This window comes from Diceros bicornis, chromosome 1, assembly GCF_020826845.1.
Source record: "Diceros bicornis minor isolate mBicDic1 chromosome 1, mDicBic1.mat.cur, whole genome shotgun sequence".
Classification (NCBI taxonomy): Eukaryota; Metazoa; Chordata; class Mammalia; order Perissodactyla; family Rhinocerotidae; genus Diceros; species Diceros bicornis.
The window spans coordinates 69,335,555-69,342,504 of record NC_080740.1 but is presented as its reverse complement, the minus strand read 5'-3'; the positions used below and the strand labels follow the sequence as shown (position 1 = coordinate 69,342,504).

General features: G+C 38.3%; 1 pseudogene; it reads right to left on the bottom strand.

Annotated features, from left to right (window-relative positions):
* Window positions 1-1,226: 1,226 nt before the first annotated feature.
* On the bottom strand, window positions 1,227-1,813 carry LOC131411530 (small ribosomal subunit protein uS3-like; annotated as a pseudogene).
* Between the last annotated feature and the right edge of the window lie 5,137 nt (window positions 1,814-6,950).

The window sequence follows — 6,950 nt, the reverse complement described above, 5'->3', positions numbered from 1 at the left end:
AATACACAAAATATCCATTTCAGCACAGAGTGCATAGATTCAGGGCCGGAGGCATGTGGTGTACTGCAGAATAGCACTGATTCAGGTCAGCTTGTAGAAGTGTGGATATGGCTCAGCTATATGCTTGAAACCCTGGGGACCTCAGTTTTCTTCTATGAACCTGTTCCCTGATCCCCAAATTGGGAGAAACAACTTTTCATGTTCCTCTCATGGAGAACTTGGAGAATCATTTGAGATCCTGGATAAATTTTTTTTAAAACTGTTCAGGATCCTCTCTTTGAGAATAAAGGAAAGAAATATAATCAAAAGCATGGACCTAAGGAAATAACAAGGAAACTTGGAGCCAAGTGATATGGACTCAGTTCCAGTCTTTCCACCAACTTGCTCACGTTTCTTTTCTGGGATACAGTGTCTCTATCAATAAAATGAGAGATTGAGACTGAATGATCTTTTATGTCTCCTTCAATTCTGTTTCTGGGTGATTGAATCTTTGCAGTATTGTTAAGCAGTTCTGTCAGTGGAGCTTGAATTTAAGTAGAATCATACCAGTGCTTGCATTAACCCTTTGGCTGCCGTCAGAGCTAAGATTCAGCCACTGTCACGGGGAACACGGGATTATGATCTGAAGCAATAAAACCTGGCATGCATAATAACTAAAAGCAATGTGAGACTCTAAATTGGATCCTAAAACAACAAAAAAATAATTAGTAAAAAATTGGTGAAATATTCAAGGTCTTAAGTTAGTTAACAGTATTGTTCCAATGTTCATTTCTTGGTTTTGATAGTTGTACTATGTGGTTAGGTAAGATGTTAACAGTAAAAGAAGCTGGATGAAGGGTTCAAAGGAACTATCTGTACTATCTTTGCAACTCTTCTGTAAGTCTAAAATTATTTCAAAAGAAAAAGAAAAAAAAACAATTTATTTCATAGTAATCACCTCAAGTGCATGTTCAAACTGCAAATTTCTCCAATTCCAGAGACATGGAAATGATAATCCTGGAGCAAGACCCAGGAATCTGCATTCCAACAGGTACCCAAGGAGATTCTGATGCAGACTTTTCAGAGATCATAACTGGAGAAACTCTGATATGAAAGAAACACTGATCCATTATAAAATGAATGATGATTAGAGAGGAGTAAATGAAAAATACAACCCGAGTCTGTGAAAAGGCCCTTGGGTGAGATCTAGACTTTTTTTTCCTTTTGTAAAAGATTTTTAATAAATGTCTTCATAGAGCAACACCCATACTCCAGATCCAGCTGCCAAGGAGACCCTGTTATGCTGTGGGTACCAGCTGGGGCATGGCAGGAGGCTCTGGCTTCCCACTCTCCTGTTCTGAGATGGGGGTGGTGGGCAGTATCTCATTTTTGGGTTCCACAAAGCTCAGATGGTCAGGCAGGGGCTTCTTAGGGCCAGTCTTACCACTTGGGTCCCAGGGCAGCATGATCTTCACTTTGATGCCCAGCACGCCCTATCTGAGCAGCACATGGCACACGGCAGTGACAGCATCGTAGTTAACAGGGTACCCACTGTGGATCATCAGGCCATCCAAAACCTTCACGGATTTAGCTTTGTGTCCCTGGAGTTTCCCAGACACCATGACCTCTCAGTCCTTGGCCCCACTCTCCATGATGAACGGCAGCACACCAAAGTAGGCCCTCTGCACAGCAAGCCCTCCTAGGAATTTGTAATGCAGAGACTCTGCCTGGGCAATGGCACACAGACCTCTTTGGCCACCTTCTCAGCATACCTCCTCCAGCTGCTGTATAAAGTTAGGCAAGTTATTAATCTGCTGGCCCTCAGATTCCTCATTTACGAAGGAAGAAGGTAAATCTATGGATTTCTATGGTCATTCCTGTATAGTACATAAAAGGAAGGTCCAGAATGGTGAACAGTAGTCTCTAAAACCTTATGTTGCCAGCCACAAGTCTCTCCCAGCACCTCTGCAGAATCGTTTTCTCTTATGGCACTCAACAGGACGCGGCTTTGTGCAGCATCATTCCCATGCATGCAAGTGTCTGGCCCTGCAGTGAGTTAAACACAGCCACAGAGGAGACACAACCATGTGAAAAAACACGGTCACGGTAACAAGGCCAGTGGCGGGGGACATTAGATTTTGTATTTGCTTTATTGAGTGGAGAAGCAGAGACTGTAGTTCTGATAGCATGCCCTTTTGCTTTGTGAAATAGAAATCCTAACTTCCACCTGTGAAGACTCTGGGGAAAGGAAATGAGGTCTCTGGCTCTAGGCCTTTCATTAGAGAGCAGTTTTACACCAGATGAGGCACAGACTCAGCTTACCACATCTCTACAGAGACCCTGCCCAAAAGAAGAAGAAGAAAGACGGATTTAAGTCAGCTCAGAGCAACTGAATTTAGAAGTGGCGCTGACTACAGTCTTGGAATTGCCCCTGGCTTCTCGCTGCACACACATACATTAGCTTGAGTATAAACTTCCCAAAGGAGAGGAATAGGTACATATCAAATAAAAATTCCTCCAGGGCAGATAATATGCCAACCTCACCCCATTCCCATTATGTTGATCTCACTCAACAGTTTAAGTAGATGAATGTTTTTAACAGTACCAATGAATCAACTCTAAGTTTTTGTTTCCCCATACAGAGGGTATATGAGAAGAACATATGACACACTTTCTGAGTGCAAAAATGCTGTTGGTTATTATAGAACATGGTTGTACAGCATATGTAGCTTCTCTAAACCCTGGTTTCTTCATTTGTGAAGAGAGCTAATAACACCTAAAAAATTTAATTTGAATCTTGACAATAATGCTATGAGTTTTATTTTATGTTAAATTATCCACATATATACAGAAAAAGAAAGTGAGCTTAAATATCTAAATTTCTCAATGTAGATGTTAAACACAAGAGTTGGGATTTGAACCCAGATCCGACAACTCTAAAGCCCACACATCTGTTAGGATGACTCTAGGCAAACAACTGTAAAGTCTGGTGCTTTTTCTGAAAGCCAAAATGAGTTTATGTCTCTAAAGCATAAAAAGAAGAAAAAATCTGGAGAAAAATGGTGTATCTTTTATATCTGGTTTGGCAGTGTGATAATTTGTGATTTAGTATGGTTTCCTTAGAATGAAATGTGTTCGCTATGTGTAGAAACAGTTCCCACGACATCTGGGAACGAAGATCTATCCCAAGGTGACGTTTAATGAACGGAAAAGAGTCCATCTATTCATTCAAGGGATGCTGGTCTTCTGGGTTAAGAATTAGAGGTGACCGAGTGGGAAGAATTAAACAGAATCAATAAACTGGAAGACAGCAGTATAACTGAATCAGGAGTTTGATTTTCCTTTAGGTTTTGTTTTATTTTGTTTACATGGAGGGAAGAACATGTTATTTGTTTTGCCAGGACCACTGCTTATTGTCGTGTAAGTTTTCCGTTTTCCAACTCGAGAGGGCATCGCTCACATTCCTAATGACATTTATTGAGATATTATGGTGATTTTCAGGCAGATGACAATAAAGTGACTTGAAGTCTACATTGAAAAATCACATTTATCAAAATCACTTTTTCAATGTAGACTTTCTCAAGCCACTTTATTGTCATCTGCCTGAAAATCACCTTATTACCATACCATTATTTGTTTATGATGATACATTTTTCAATGTAGATATTTCCTAAATTAAAGCTATATTATAAAGCAATAGTAATCAAACAGTACGGTATGGGCATAAAACAGGCATGTAGACCAGCGGAACAGAATAGAAAGCCCAGACATAAACCCATGCATATATGGTCAACTAATTTTTGACAATGGTTCCAAGAACACACAATGGGGAAAAGATAGTCTCTTCTATAAACAGCGTTGAGAAAACTGGATAGCCACATGCAAAAGAATGAAACTGGATACTTATCTTACACCACTCACAAAAATTAACTTGAAATGGATCAAAGAGTTAAATATAAGACCTGAAACCATAAAACTCCTAGAAGAAAACATAGGGAAAAATTTCCTTAACATTGGTCTTGGCAGTGATTTCTTGGATAAGACACCAAAAGCACAGGCAACAAAAGCTAAAACAAACAAGTGGAACTACATCAAACTAAAAAGCTTTTGTACAGCAAAAGAAACAATTGATAAATTGGAAAGGCAATATACAGAATAGGAGAAAATATTTGCAAACCATATATCTAACAAGAGGTTAATATCCAAAATATATCGAGAAATCATACAACTCAATAGCAAAAAAACAAACAACCTAATTTAAAAACAGGCAAATGACCTGAATAGACATTTTTCCAAAGAAAGTATTCAAATGACCAATAGGTACATGAAAAGGTGCTCAACATCACTAAACATCAGGGAACTACAAATCAAAACCACAATAAGATATCAACTCACACCTGCTAAGATGGCTGTTATCAAAAAGACGAGATACCAAATGTTGATAAAGATGTGGAAAAAAGGCAATCCTTACACACTGTTGGTGAGAATGACAATTGGGACCACCATTGTGGAAAAGAGTATGGCAGTTCCTCAAAAAATTAAAAATAAAACTACCATATGATCCAGCAATCTTACTCCTGGATATATATCTAAAGAAAGTGAAATCAGTACCTTGAAGAGATATCTGCATAACATGTTCATTGCAGTGTTATTCACAATAGCCAAGATATAGAAACAACCTAAATGTCCTTCAACAGATGAATGAAGCTGTGAGATATATGTTACATATACATATGTATATGTAATATAACAACGTATACTGTTATATTATATATGTAATATATGTATACGTAATATAACAATGTATATTGTTATATTATATATAATGGAATATATATATTATATAAAATAGAATATATAGTGTGAGATATATATATTATGGAATATCATTCAGCCATAAAGAGAGAGAAATAGTGCCATTTACAACAACATAGATGAACCTGCAGGGCATCATGCTAAGTGAAATAAGCCAAACAGAGCGACAAATATTGTATGGTATCACTTGTATGTGGAATTTAAAAGGTATTCCTTATATGTGGAATCAAAAAAAAAAGTCAATTTCATAGAAACCTAGAATGATGGTTGCCAGGGACTGTGGGGAAGGGAGAAATGTGGAGATGTAGGTCAAAGCGTACAAACTTTCAGTTCTAAGAAGTAGTTCTGAGGATCTAATGTACAGCATGGTGACTACAGTTAATAACACAGTATTACATTTGAAAGCTGCTGAAAGTAGATTTTAAGCATTCTTACCACATGCACACACACATACAAAGAGTTAACTATGTGAAGTGATAGATGTGTTGATTATTTTGATCTTGGTAATCATTCCACAATTCCCTAATGATTCCACAATCAAATCATGACATTGTATACCTTAAATATATACAATTATATTTGTCAATTATTCCTCAATAAAGTTGGGGAAAAAATTATCATCACTTAATATCAGGGCTGTGCTTTGCCTTAGAATCAGAAAAGAAGGAAAAGGAAAGAATCATCTGAGGGCTGTCTTAAGTCACAGGTTAAAATCTAGTGTCACTGTAGACAAGATACGAAAGCAGGAAAAAACCCAGGAATGAACAGGAGAAAGAATGACGTGCTCAGCAGTCGTGGCACACTCCTTTCTTGCTTTCTCTCACGTCTTCTGTCTCACTTGAGCACAGCACATGCTTAGAAAGCCCACGATCTTGGATCAGTTCTCCAATCCTCTCTCTCTGGTGCTCTGATCAAGTGGCTCTGATCAAGCATCACTGGAGAAATTCATTTCACTGCGTAAATTCGAGTCTCTACAATTTCATGAGCTGAAGCTACTCATAAGCTTTCTGTTTTTTTTGGTCAGCTCACTTTCCCAGCCTTCTTGGGAATTTTCCAAGCCTTTACCACTGTCTCCAAGCCTAGTATTCAGCCTTTGTCTCCATCTCTTAGCAGATGGTCTTGTCTCCCATTTCATAAAACAACTGAGGCCACCAAATGAAATTTGTACCAACTTCCTAGCCTACCCCTAACTTTTAACTTGTCAACATCTATACCAATCCTTGCCTTCATTCCTGCAGTCTTTGAATAACATACTGTGGTATTCTATCCAGAAGCTGCTCTCTCCTGTGTATACTCATGTTCCTTTCTCAAACCTTTGTTGCGTATGTTCAACTAAGCCTGAACACCTTCATCTGGATCTCCCATAGCTGTCTGAAATACAATTTGTCTAAACTCGTATCCTCTCCCCTAAATTGCTTTCTCCCACTAATATACTCCACGTCACTTGGTGGTAACATGAAGCTGTAAATCTGAGAGTCATTCCTGACTTTCATCTTCCTCTCACATAGATACAATGAATGGTATAATCATTCATCTAATCAATCATTAGGACTCCTACTGATTTTGGCTTCTAAATAGTTCTTGAATCTGATCTCTGTACCCTCAATGCCTTTCATTGATGCCCTACTTCTGGATATTACTCCTCTTCTGGACAGCTCCCTAATGAGGTCATGGCCTCTGGTGTTTTTCTTCTAATCCTTCTCCTACAAGGTCCCCAGAGGCATTTATATAAAATGAAAACCTGAACACATTGATGCTTTGCCTAAGATCCTTCACTGGATACTTATTGACCTATTGTTCCAACCTCATTTCTCACTTGAGCACCACACCTTCTTAGAAAAACTCGCTGCTGTCCTTTTAAGCTTCAGAAAATTCAGATCTATGTGTAATTCCCCACATATACCCCTGTACTGCTGCTCATATTATTTCCTCCTAATAAAATATCCTTTAACTCCTCCCTTTTCTCTCTGATAATTCTTCACCTAACTTCACTTTCACTTCAGAACTTATTTCAGACATCACCTCCTCCAGGAAGACTTCCTAAGCATCATTGTTGCCAGACTAGGTTAGATTCTGTATTCTCATAGTACCCCCTACATGATTTCATTGCTGTTAGAAGACATTTTATTATAACTTGTCATTCTGCATCTTTTTTC